Source organism: Mobula hypostoma, chromosome 5 (assembly GCF_963921235.1).
Source record: "Mobula hypostoma chromosome 5, sMobHyp1.1, whole genome shotgun sequence".
NCBI lineage: Eukaryota > Metazoa > Chordata > Chondrichthyes > Myliobatiformes > Myliobatidae > Mobula > Mobula hypostoma.
The window spans coordinates 31131275-31145398 of record NC_086101.1 but is presented as its reverse complement, the minus strand read 5'-3'; the positions used below and the strand labels follow the sequence as shown (position 1 = coordinate 31145398).

The 14124-nt window shown below is 47.8% G+C and overlaps 1 long non-coding RNA gene across 1 annotated transcript; it reads left to right on the top strand.

Moving 5' to 3' along the window:
• Positions 1-234: 234 nt before the first annotated feature.
• On the top strand, positions 235-1159 carry LOC134346726 (uncharacterized). Its single transcript, XR_010018006.1, has 3 exons — positions 235-288; positions 942-958; positions 1058-1159. It is a non-coding gene; the product is annotated as an uncharacterized LOC134346726 (long non-coding RNA).
• Positions 1160-14124: the final 12965 nt, after the last annotated feature.

Sequence of the window (14124 nt, the reverse complement as noted above, 5' to 3'; positions counted from 1 at the left end):
TCAGTTACTTGTTCTCTGCCTGCTTGCTAACACTGGAATCTGTCTGCCTTGCAGAAGGCTTTTGTGACTGAGGTGGACCAGGTCCGACTTTGCTTTGCTGAAACAACAGAGCTCTTGAAGGGAAAGGTCCAAACCGTGGCCGAAAGGCTGGAAGGAAAAAAGCAGAACATTTTGAAAAGGATGGAACTGAGACTGGAAGAGATCCAGGAAAGTCTGACACGCATCACAGCAGATCTGGCAAAGGCGGAGGAACAGCTGCAGGATGAAGACAGCTCTCAGTTCCTGCAGGTACAAGCTGGAGCAAACAGGATTCATGTTATAAACTTAAAACAGAGAATATAAGGGTCTCCATGGTAGCGTAGAGTTCAGCATGATGCTGTTCAGCACCAGAGGCCTTGGGTCAATACTGCCGCTGAATGTAAGGAGCTTGTGCTTTCTCCATGTGATTGTGTGGGTTTCCGCCAGGGGCTCCGGTTTCCTCCCATGTTCCAAACGAGTAGTAGTTAATGGTGAATTGGTCACAAGGGTGTAACTGGGCAGAGCAGGCTCGCTGGGCCAGAAGGGCCTGTTACCGTGCTGTGATCTGTAAATATATAAAATATAAACATTAAAAAAATTGGTGTACCTAATATTCATTTAAAAAGGAATAGACCATCCAACAATTATCAGAGGTGGGTTTATGGATGAGTAAGTCTGTGAGTGTCTGTGTTATGCATTTAATTTTTGAGCTAATTGCTTGCCAGAGTATAATTTCATCTCCGTTGAGCAATCAGTTGAAGCAACTATGTGATTTGTCTAGACGGCACAATTAAATATTCTGCTGGTGGTAAAAATAACAGCAGCATTTCACAATAAGATAAAGCAAAAACAAATTTCACGACATAAAGCAGGATATTAATTCTGATTCTGATTCTCTTAATTTTTTCTTTCTGTTTTTGAAGGGATTTTCAGAGCTGAGGTAAGTAGTTCATTCGCGAATAGATATCCAAAAATGTTCAACATTGGGACATTTGCTTTGTTTTAGTATTGTTAATGTACAGTCTTCCTACATGTACAGGTGTTCACAAGACCTGCAGCCTTTATCTGAAGATCTCTCTCTGGACTTACCAAAAGGCCTTTTAAAGTACAGTTTGTGGAAAAAGTTGGGAGCTGTCATCAGACCAGGTAAGAAAGGAAGAGGTCCTTGGGGCTATTCACAGCCTCAGGATGTCCCAAGATGCTGTTACACTAGGAAGAGTGAGATTACAATAATGTTGCCAGGATTTGAGGGACTGAGGTAGAGGGAGAGGTCGATTAGGTTAGGACATTTTTTCACTGGAGTATACAGTATACAGTAAGAATGAGGGATGATCTTGTAGAGATCTATAAAATCATGAGGGAAATCAACAGGGTGAATGTGTATAGTCTGTTTCCCAGGACTGGGGAATCAAGAACTAGAAGGGATTGTTTTAAAGTGTGAGGGAAGAGATTTAATAAGGAACTGAAGGGCAACTTGTTTTACCCAGAGACTGGTCATGAGACTGAATGAGCTGCCTGAGGAAGTAGTTGAGGCAGGTACATTAACAATATTAAAAAGGAACTTGGATAGACACATAGGCAGGAAAGTTTAAGAGGGAAATGGGCCAAGTGTGGGAAAATGGGACTCGGTTGGATGGGAATCTCGGTCCACATGGACCAGTTGGGACAAAGGGCCTGTTTCCATGGTATATGACTCAATGACTCTGCTTGGCTGGAGAGCAGTCCCCGTTGTCATCCACATCAAACTTCAACCAGCAGACGCCCTCAGCAGCAGAGAGATTGAGCAGAATAGCTTCTAGGTGATGTAACTACAGGATGAATATTGTCCAGGATACTTTACACAGAACAGCACAACAGAAGAACAGGCACTTCAGCCCACAATGTCTATGCTGACTATGATTCCAATTTGAACTAATACTATGTACTTGAAAATGCTCTTTTTCTTTCCATTTCCTGCCTGCCCATGTGCCTGACTAAATGCTTCCTGAACATTGTTATATCTGCCTCACAATCACCTCTGGCAGCGTGCTCCAGGCATCTACTACTTTGTGTAAAAAAACTTGTAAATCTTCTTTAAGTTCACCCCCTCATCTTAAATTAACCCCTCTCTATTTTTAATAATCTTCTGTCAGGTCACCCCTCAGTCTCCAACACTCCGAAATAAACCATCCCAGTTTGCCTAGCCTCTCCTTATAACTCATGCTCTCTATTTCAGATGGGGATTGTGGTGAACCTCTTCTACACCTTCGCCAACACCTCCACGTCCTTCCTGTGATGTGGTGACCAGAAATGCACACAAATCTCCAAATACAGTCTAACCAAAATTTATTTGTACACTACAACCTGACTTACCAACTTTTAAACTCAGCACCCTGAACAATGAAGACACCTTCTTTTCCATCCTAACTACATATGTTGCCACTCTCAGAGAGCTATGGACTTGCACCCAAAGGTCTCTCTGTACTTCAGTGCTCCCAAGGGCCCTGCCATTTACTGTGTACTTACTTCTTACATTTGACCTCCCAAAGTGCAACTCCACACACTTGTCTAGACTAAACTCCATCTGCCTTTCCTCAGCCCATACAACAACAACCAATATCCTGCTGTACTTGCTGGACTCATTTTGCTTCAGTTGGCAGATGCCGAACACATCACCCCTCCTCAGGAGTGATTGGGAGAACCTTCTTTACCCAAAGCGCATTGTAAATGTGAGCACTCCCCACTCCCCGTGGTTGCGTTGAGTAATGCAGAGACGTTTAAGAGGAAGATGGGTCACCATGAGAAGGAGGAATAGAGGGCTGTGCTGAGGAATTGCTGGAGGAGGTTCAGGTGCAAGAGTTGTGATGAGTGGCCTCTTTCTGTATAATTCAGCCGTGGTTATGCCTGGTTTTCAGTATTCCACCCCCAATTTCAGTCCACCCTCCCCTCTCCCCACCCATCCCCCGATATCTGAAGCTCCAGGTCCCTTATCACAGCCCCTTATAATTTTCTACCCCCTTCCACTGGCCAGTACCCTGCAGTGCCATTGGAATCGATTGGCCTGGGTTACGTGGGACTGCAGAGCAGCCTGCCCCCCTCTCCGTGAGTCCACAGGAGCCTTCATTACCTTTGTGTTAGACCACCATGGTCAGTGCTGAGTTCTGCAGACAACTCCTGACAGGAACTGCACACGCTCCATTTTGGTCTGTGAATTGACTTGGCTGAATGCCCACTTCCTCCTTTTCACCCCGTCCCACTCACCTCTCATCCTAGTCTGGTCCTCCCATTTTTGTCCCCTTTCCCACAACCCCCCCCCCCGCCAATCCACCCATCCCCCGTCATTGTGCCATTTCCCCTTCTGATTCCATCCAGTTACTACATATGCAGTTCACTCATGGTCTCTACCCCCACCCCTACATCTCTCGTCCTCCTGACACTGTCCAAATCCACCCTTCCTCTCCCATACCTGCTGTAACATGCCTGTCATATTTCACCCCCCCCCGCCAGTCCATAAGACCATAAGTCAAAGGAGCAGAAGTCAGCCATTCAGCCCATCGAGTCTGCTCCAACATTTTATCATGAGCTGATCCATTCTCCCATTTAGTCCCACTCCCCCACCTTCTCACCATAACCTTTGATGCCCTGGCTACTCAGATACCTATCAATCTCTGCCTTAAATACACCTAATGACTTGGCCTCCACTGCTGCCTGTGGCAACAAATTCCATAGATTCACCACCCTCTGGCTAAAAAAATTTCTTTGCATCTCTGTTCTAAATGGGTGCCCTTCAATCCTTAAGTCATGCCCTCTCGTACTAGACTCCCCCATCAAGTCCACCAATCACCTGCGGGTGCCTGTCTCATGGCTCCCCATCCCCTCTTTATTCTGGCCATTTCCCCTCTCCACTCTCATTCTGATGCAGGGTTTCTACCTGAAATGTTGAGAGTTTCTTTCTCCCCTTGGATGCTGCTTGACCCTCTCAGTTTCTCCAGCAGATTGAGTGCTGCTCCAGATTCTGACATCTGCTGTCTCTTGTGGCTCATCTGTCTGTGAAATTCCGGGGCGGTTCTTCGACATATGTTACTGTGCGATTTTGCAAACTTTTCCGGTGATCAGAATTTCCATGAACTCTATATGCAACATGTGATTACAGATTGTTATGGGCATATAGATATAGCTGCTGTCTTTTTCCTTGGGTCATAATGGCTAACACTAGAGGTATGCATTCAAGGTGAGAAGGTTAAATTCAAAGGCGCATGGGGCAAGCTTTTTACTCAGGGAATGGAGAATGACTGGAATGCACTGCCAGGGTTAGTGTGGGGGCAGATATGATAGACGTACTTAAGACAGTCTTAGATAGGTACATAATGCGCAGGAAATGGAGAGATATAGACATTGTATAGGCAGAAGGGATTAGCTTAGTTAAGCATTTAGTCATAGTCATAGTCATACTTTATTGATCCTGGGGGGAAATTAGTTTTCGTTACATAGAAACATAGAAACATAGAAAATAGGTGCAGGAGTAGGCCATTCGGCCCTTCGAGCCTGCACCGCCATTTATTATGATCATGGCTGATCATCCAACTCAGAACCCAGCCTTCCCTCCATACCCCCTGACCCCTGTAGCCACAAGGGCCATATCTAACTTCCTTTTAAACATAGCTAATGAACTGGCCTCAACAGTTTGCTGTGGCAGAGAATTCCACAGATTCACCACTCTCTGTGTGAAGAAGTTTTTCCTAATCTCGGTCCTAAAAGGCTTCCCCTCTATCCTCAAACTGTGACCCCTCGTTCTGGACCTCCCCAACATCGGGAACAATCTTCCCGCATCTAGCCTGTCCAATCCCTTTAGGATCTTATACGTTTCAATCAGATCCCCCCTCAATCTTCTAAATTCCAACGAGTACAAGCCCAGTTCATCCAGTCTTTCTTCATATGAAAGACCTGCCATCCCAGGAATCAATCTGGTGAACCTTCTTTGTACTCCCTCTATGGCAAAGATGTCTTTCCTCAGATTAGGGGACCAAAACTGCACACAATACTCCAGGTGTGGTCTCACCAAGGCCTTGTACAACTGCAGTAGTACCTCCCTGCTCCTGTACTCGAATCCTCTCGCTATAAATGCCAGCATACCGTTCGCCTTTTTCACCGCCTGCTGTACCTGCATGTCCACTTTCAATGACTGGTGTATAATGACACCCAGGTCTCGTTGCACCTCCCCTTTTCCTAATCGGCCACCATTCAGATAATAATCTGTTTTCCTATTTTTGCCACCAAAGTGGATAACTTCACATTTATCCACATTAAATTGCATCTGCCATGAGTTTGCCCACTCACCCAACCTATCCAAGTCACCCTGCATCCTCTTAGCATCCTCCTCACTGCTAACACTGCCACCCAGCTTCGTGTCATCCGCAAACTTGGAGATGCTGCATTTAATTCCCTCATCCAAGTCATTAATATATATTGTAAACAACTGGGGTCCCAGCACTGAGCCTTGCGGTACCCCACTAGTCACCGCCTGCCATTCTGAAAACGTCCCGTTTATTATTTACAGTTGCACCATAAATAATAAATAGTAATAAAACCATAAATAGTTAAATAGTAATATGTAAAATAAATCCAGGACCAGCCTATTGGCTCAGGGTGTCTGACCCTCCAAGGGAGGAGTTGTAAAGTTTGATGGCCACAGGCAGGAATGACTTCCTATGACACTCTGTGTTGCATCTCGGTGGGATGAGTCTCTGGCTGAATGTACTCCTGTGCCCACCCAGTACATTATGTAGTGGATGGGAGACATTGTCCAAGATGGCATGCAACTTGGACAGCATCCTCTTTTCAGACACCACCGTCAGAGAGTCCAGTTCCATCCCACAACATCACTGGTCTTACGAATGAGTTTGTTGATTCTGTTGGTGTCTGCTACCCTCAGCCTGCTGACCCAGCACACAACAGCAAACATGATAGCACTAGCCACCACAGACTTGTAGAACATCTTCAGCATTGTCCGGCAGATGTTAAAGAACCTTATTCTCCTCAGGAAATAGAGACGGCTCTGACCCTTCTTGTAGACAGCCTCAGTGTTCTTTGACCAGTCCAGTTGATTGTCAATTCGTATCCCCAGGTATTTGTAATCCTCCACCAAGTCCACACTGACCCCCTGGATGGAAACAGGGGTCACCGGTACCTTAGCTCTCCTCAGGTCCACCACCAGCTCCTTAGTCTTTTTCACATTAAGCTGCAGATGCTTCTGCTCACACCATGTGACAAAGTTTCTTACCGTAGCCCTGTACTCAGCCTCAACTCCCTTGTTGATGCATCCAACTATGACAGAGTCATCAGAAAACTTCTGAAGATGACAAGACTCTGTGCAGTAGTTGAAGTCCGAGGTGTAAATGGTGAAAAGAAAGGGAGACAAGACAGTCCCCTGTGGAGCCCCAGTTCTGCTGATCACTCTGTCGGACACACAGTGTTGCAAGCACAAGTACTGTGGTCTGCCATTTAATGAATAATTTAGTTAGTTTGGCACAACTTTGAGGGCCATAGTGTCTGTCCCTTTGCGTACTGTTCTGTGTTCTCCGTGCTTAGCGTACCAGCAACCCCGTTTCCAGGGAAGTCACCAGGATTTCGCACTGAACAGAGAGCACTGATGATCCCTCACCAGACAGTGGTTGGCCCAGTGTGGAGCTGGGACTGCACTGGGAACCAATTGCGCAGAGTTGTCCATGAATGACATTGAACGGCCGCCAGCAGAGGGAGGGAGGACATGGAAGGTGTTGAAGAGAAGTGGGAGAGAGGACAATGCAGAAAGGGTGTCTGATGGAGTAAGGGAGGGCTCTAAAGACCTATTGGCCCCTTTCTTGAACACAATCTTTTTTTATTCCTCTTTCTGTCTCATCCCGAAAACTCCTAATGCCTCAAAGGACAGAAGACCTGAAATAGGAACACTAGAGTGAGCCATTCAGCTCTCCCAGTCTTTCCTGACATTTAATGGGACTACTGCTGTCCCTGCTTGTTAGCTAAATTATAATAAAAACAGAAAATTCTGGATGCACCCAGCAGGCCTGCATGAGGAGAAACAGAATTAACATTTCAGCTCAAAGGCCTTTTGTCTGGACTTCATCAGGTCTTCATCGTGACCGGTTAGCTCTGTTTCTCTCCCCACAGAAGCTACCTGACCTGCTAAGCGTTTCTAACATGTTCTATTTTTATTAAATTTCCAATTTCTAGTATCTACAGTACTTTGACTTTCACTGAGCTAATTAACTGTTCCTCCATGTGTCCCTTAGTGCCCTCAGCTTATTTCCTGACTCAATCTCTCTTTGTGCATTGGATGTGTACCATTAAACACAGCCAGACTTCACTTCTGCAATTATTAATCACCCACAATCTTCTGATTTCTCACTGTCTATTTCTAGGTTAGTTATTCTCCCTTCTAAATCTTCCTTCAGCTTCCCATTCCCATGCCCAGCTAAATGTTCTGGCAATTCAGGGGAAAAGGAGAGACATTGATTATCCTGCAGCCAATAAGCTGCTGCTTCTGCTGGGCTTGTTACAGTACAGCAGGACGTTAGCAGAGAAAAGATGGCAAAAGCAGTAGCGTGATATAGGACCAGGTTGCTTTTGGGACAACAATTGGTCAAAGTCAAAGTTAAAGTTGAGTTTATTTTCAAATGCACAAATACATGTGTGCACGGTGCAATGGAAAACTTACATGTAGCAGCATCACAAGCCCATTGCATCACATACACAACATTCACAAGAAAATCATAAATGAGAAATAAATTTGTTCAGAACAAAGAAGCAAAGCCCATTGTAGTGAAAAGTTGTCAAAATGTCAATCTAAGGAGGCAGTGACTAGGGTTGTTCAGACTGGTTCAAGAATTGAATGTTTGAAGGGAAGTAGCCGTTCCTGAACCCCGTGGGACTTGAGGCTTCCATACCTCCTGCCCAATGGTAGCTGCAAGAAGATGGCATGGCCTGGACAGTGGTGATCTTTGATGGTAGAGACACAAGAGACTTCAGATGCTGGATTCTGCTGCAACGACCGACCAGCTGGAGGAGCTCAGCAGGTCAAGCAGCATCTGTGGGAGGAAAGCAGTCATTGATATTTTGGGTTGAAGCATTCATGCAGTTGCCACTTGTGCCAGTGAGTTCTTCCAGCAGATAGTTTGGTGTTCTCTGATGCTAGATGTTTGAGGCAGTACCTTCTGCAGCTAATTCTGATGACAGGGAGGGATGTACTGCGATGTATTCTGCCCACAACACTTTGCAGCTTCTTACCTTCCCGTGCATTCAAACTAGCATACCAGAGTCAGAGCCAGAGCTGTTCCGACAGAATATCTAGGTGTTCATTCCGGTTGCTGTGGATACATTGTCATGGGGCATATGTGGGATGGTGGAGGGCATATGTGGGTATATTGTGGGGGGAGTGTACACCACTGGGGAGTCTACCTTTTGGAGATCTGGCCTGATTGGGTGGTTTATTTTGTATAGGGCTGTCTGCCGTTAATGTCCAGTGCCCCATATTTTGTGTATTGCTCTCCCTACACATCCCACCCCTCCATATGTCTTGACAGAAACTTCCCTGTGTAATCTTGGGCCCAGTTTTAAATGTTGCTGCTGTTTTCCCTCAGTGGGAGGTGGTACTTGAGTTCCACTCTTCGTCTGTAACGTCCAGTCACAGGGTTAGTTTGAGCTTGCTGTAGTAATCGGTCTAGGGGTACAAATGAATCTCTGGCCGGCTCAGACGAAGTGAGACCCCCTGATCTGCCCTCTGTTGTGTTCCACAGGCTCCGGCCCACTGATCCTTAACCTGGCCACAGTCAGCCCGTGGCTCTCCTTATCCGAGGATCTGAGCAGCACGGGGCCCCGGCCCGAGAAGCAGCTGTGGCCTGAACACCTGCTGAGCCTTGACCCCAGTCCCTGTGTCCTTGCCTTCGGGGGCGTTGCGATGGGGAGGCACTACTGGGAGGTGAAGGTGGGCCGCAAGATCTCCTGGACTGTCGGGGTGGCGAGCGAGCTGACCAGGAGGAAGGGAAGCATTGTGCTGTCTCCGACCCACGGATACTGGACTCTGGGACTCAGGAACGGGGTGACATACAAGGCCTTCACCGGTGCCTCGGAGGAGCTGCAGCTGGATCTGCAGCCCCGGGTGGTGGGGGTTTACCTGGACTACGAGGGAGGCCGGGTGTCCTTTTATAACGCCGATGGGATGTCCCACTTCCACACCTACCATGACCGGTTCACCCAGAGGCTCTTCCCGTTCTGCAGCCCAGGAGCGGCACTGGGTGGCAGGAATGCCGAGCCCCTCCGGCTGCTCCCTTCTTCTGCCGACGATCCCGGCCTGGGCCTGGAGAGGCTGGCTGGGCCGCCAGAGCCCAAGCGAGAGGATGCCATCCTCGCGGCTCCACCTGGGGACCGCAGCGACGGGGTCCCGGGCAGGCGCTGGGACTGGCTCTGTTCCGGCCTGCTGATCTCCCTTGCCGCTGCCTGGCCAGGGAGAGCCGACTTTCTGGAGGTGTACTTGGTCTGCTGTGGTGTGCTGGGATTTTCCGGTCTCTGGTGGTCTCTGCTGGACGACAGGAACCTGGCTGGGATCTCTTGGCAGTACTGTGGTGTGCTGGGACACGCTGGGCTCTCCTGCTTCCTGCTGGCTTCTGCTGGGCTCCCTGGAATCTGCCTGGTTGGGCTGAGTTTCTTTGGGTGGTGTCTGTCATCCCGAGGTTACACAGTCCCTTCCTGGCTGGAGCTGAGCTTTGTGGGCTTCCTAGGGCTCCTGTGGCTGTTAGACAATAATGCTTGGATCTGGTGGGTCTGCTGTGGTGTGCTGGGATATGCTGGAACATTCTTATCATTGCTGGGCTGTGGCAGTGTCTCCAAGGTCTGCTGGTGGTGTTGTGGCACCCAGGGCTACGCTGGCCTGTGCCTTCTCCTGCTGTGCTCCTCTCCACTCTGGGGTCTAATCTGGATCGTATCCGGCATGGTGGGGCTGCAGTTGTCCCGGAGGGGCTCCGCACACAGCCTGTGGAGTCTGATGGGCCTGCTGTTCTACAATGCAGTGTGGTGTGCGCTGGTGGGCAACGCAGAGCTCTCTGCGATCGCTCTGGGCATTGGCACCTTAGCGTGGTGGCAGTGGTCCCGTACTCACAGCAGCTGATCTGCCACTACAAAGACCGACAACGTCTCTCAAACAACATTTGCAAATTCACTTCAGCCAGCGTGCCTGCCGCAAAAGTCAAAGTGCAGTTTATTGCCATATGCCCAAGTAAATGTATACACAGGTGCAATGAAAAACTTACAAGAGCATCACGGACACATGGCTTCAGAGAAACAACATTCACAAAAATACGTACATTAATCAGAATCAGATTGATTATCATTAATATCATATGAAAATTGTCCTGAGACAACATTGCAATGTAAAGGCATAACTAAAATTACTTTAAGTTATAAAAATAAATAAATTCTGAAAAAAAAGAAATAATGAGGTAGTGTTCACAGGTTTGTGAACTGTTCAGAAATCTGATGCCTGAGCGGAAGAAGATGTTTCTTGACTCTGGATCTCCAGTATTCTTTGATGGTATTAATAAGAAGAGGCGTGTCTGATTGCGAGGGTACTTAGTGATCGATGCCGTCTTCTTTAGGCAGCACCTCTTGAAGATGCCCCCGTGGTGTGCTGGGTTGGGTCAGGACACCAGCACCCCTCACCCACCCCCCTCTGCTGCATCGCTGAACTCTGACGTCAGGGAGTTACTGAGCTTAGCTCACTATCCAACAACAAGACAATCTGCAGGAGAAACTCAGCTCTATGGTGGGAAAGGAAATGTTGTGTTTCAGGTCAAAATCTTGCTTCAGGACCATCTACCCCATCAATGCCTCTCATCCTTTTATAAACAGGTCTCCCCTCAGCCTCTGACACACCGAGAAATAAACCAGGATGATCCAACCTCTCCTTGTAGCTTATACTCTTGAGATAGGACATATCCTGGTGAATCCCTTCTGCACCCTCTCTAAAGCCTCCAAATCCTTGTCATAATGGAGAGACCCAGGACTACACACTGCAGCCTAACTAAAAATGTATACAGCTGCATCATGACCAGCTAACTTTTGTACTCAACACATCAACCCATGAAGGCAGGCATGCAGTGAACATTATTTACCCACTACTTGTGTTACTGTTTGCAGCCTTGGTCTTACTCCCTACAATCTTTCTGTGCATCAGTGTTCCAAAGTGTCTCATCATCTACTCTACACCTTCTTACATTTGACACCTCGCACTTGTCTGGAGTAACCTTCCTGTTGCCATTTCTCTGGCCAAATTTCCTGTTGAATTCTTTGACGACCTTCCCCACGATTCACAGCACCACCACTTTTTGACTCACCAAACAACCCTGCTATATTTTTGTTTAAATCATTTTTATATTTCAGAAACAACAGAGGTCTCAGCACTGATCCATGTGTAACACCAGTCATAACAACCCTGCACCATTACCCTGTCTTCTGTGGTCAACCCAGTTTTGAAGTCGGTCCACCAAATCACTGTGGCTGCTATGTGCGGGAGCAGGACCCATGAGAAAACTTGTTGATGCTTTCCTAGGGTCATGCAGGCAACATCCACCGACTTATTCTTGTCAAAAAATCTCCTTCGCCTTGATCCACGGTATTTCACCTTCCACCAAAATGGGTCCACAGCAGAAGCCATCTCCCTGGCCCTACACTCATCTCTGGAGCATCTGCACAGTAAATACACCTTGTACAGATTATTGTTCATTGACTACAGCTCCACCTTCAGACAGGTGGGGCTCATCAGCCTTTGGGCAGCAGCCCGCCTAGGAGAATGAAAACTCTGACCTTAAACCTCCGCTGCCTTGCGGCCATACCCACTCATGGAAAAGGCTTCAGGAGTAAACCCCAAGGAAGAAATCTGGAGCCAGGGTCCCTAAGGTAGTTTGATGTTGTTTACAACTTCACTCTGGCAACCTCTGTGACGACACTGGTGCCAAGCTGTATCAGCACTTGACCTTCCCTTGGACTTCATCAGTGACGTGGAGGGGGAGAACCCACTGCATGGGCAAAAGCTGGTTCCTCAAATCTTCCCGCCCAGCCTTGCGCCCTGGAGGGGACACAGTCCACCACAGGCACAAACCCGTGATCCCCTGGGATTGACGGCTGCCTACTACTACAGCTCCGCCTTCAATCCCATAATTCCAAACCAACTCATCTATGAACTCCTGGAGCTCACTTTGCAACAGGACCAACAGACCACAATTAGCAAGGATAGGCATCAAAACCTCTGTGACAATGACCCTCAACAATGGTGCTCTGCAAGACTGCATCCTCAGCCTCCTACTTTGCTCCCTTGACACTCGTGACTGTGGGACAATATTCTGCTCTAATTCCACCTAAGGGTTTTCTATGGGCTGGATCACAAACAATGACAAGCCGGACTACAGGAAGGAAATAGAGATCCTGGTGGCATGGGGTCAAGACAACAATCTTTCCTCAATGTTGCCAAGACAAAGGATCTGGTCATTGACTTCAGGAACTGGGATGGAAAGCATGTTGCTGTAAGAATCGACGATGCTGAGCTGGAGATGGCAGGAGCTTCAAATTCCTAGCAAATTTCACCAACATATTGTCCTGGTCCAACTGTATAGAGTACACAGCCAGGAAAGCTCACCAACACCTCTGCTTCCTCAGGTGGCTAAAGAAATTTGCAACGTGCCCAGTGACCCTCATCAGTTTTTCCTGATGCACCACACAGATCATCCTATCTCGGGCTGACGTGGCAGATAAACTTCCCAAGAGCAAAAAGTTGCAGAGTTGTGGATGCAGCTCAGCACAACACCGAAACCAGCCTCCCCTCCACGGACTCTATTCTTCTTGCTGCTTTGGTAAAGCAAACATAACCAAAGACTGACCGGCCCAGCCTGGAAATTCTCTCTTCTTCTCCCTCCCATTGGACAGAAGATACAAAAGCCAGAAACATGTACCCCCAGGTTTAAGGACAGCTACTACCTTTAGTTATAAGAGTATTTATCATATTATCCTAATATGATGATGGATTCTGGACCTCAGCCACCACTTATGACTTTGCCCTTCTTTCTGCCTGCACTTTCTCTGTAACTAGCATTTTGTTCTACTGTTGTTTACCCTTGTACTACCTCAATGCACTGATGTGATGAAATGATCTATATGAATGGCATGCAAAAGAAAGTTTTTCACTGTACCCCCCTCACTTAAACCAGTGCCCCCTAGAGTTAGAGGTGAGCAGTGCTGAGACTGGGAGGCAGCTGCAGGTGACGGATATGCGGAGTTCTCTCCCAACTTTGCCCCCACTGAGTTCCTCCAGCAGATTCTTTGTTGCTCCAGATTCCAGTGTCTATGGTCTCTTGTGTCTCCACTGATCTTCGGTGTCCCTGATTCCTATCGTATCTCAAATTCATGCCGGTAATAAATCGGCTCCTCTCAATCACCCCTAGTGTTAGGATTAAGGGCGTGCTTGCTACTACCACTACTACGTCGACTCAGGCCTAGGGGGCTGGCGTCGGGCACGATGATGGACTCTCCACTTCTCCCTCTCCCTCATCAGTGTGTTCAGTTCATCGACATTAGCCGCGCCGCTGTCTTCTAGGAGCGTGTTGACCATAGTCTTGGGAGGGAGCCCAGGGTTCATCCTCCCATGCTTGGGCTCCCATATGATGACTAGGCTGGCAGGTAGCTCGGGGTGGCATAGACAGTGCCCCACTAGTTGCAGTCTTCTCGCCTCGATTTTAGAGGTGAGCATCGGTAGGTTGTTATTGAGCTCGATGTTCGTCATGTGCTGTTGCCAACACACGTCAAGAGCCATCCGGAGTATTTGTGTATAGCAACCACCTAGAGACTTTCGCATCGTCTTGGTGAGTGTCCACGTCTCGCATCCGTACGTGAGAATGGACTCTATGACTGCTATGAAAATCCTCTTTTTAAGCCCTCTGGACTTCCAGATTTCCTTCATGTCGTTCACAGCCCTCCACGCCAGCGCCTTCCGTACCTTTATGTCCTTCTCCGAATATCATCCAAGGGCGTGCTTGACGAAAGGTGAAGTGGTTCCCAAACTGGGTTGTTGGACCCCTTGCTTAATGG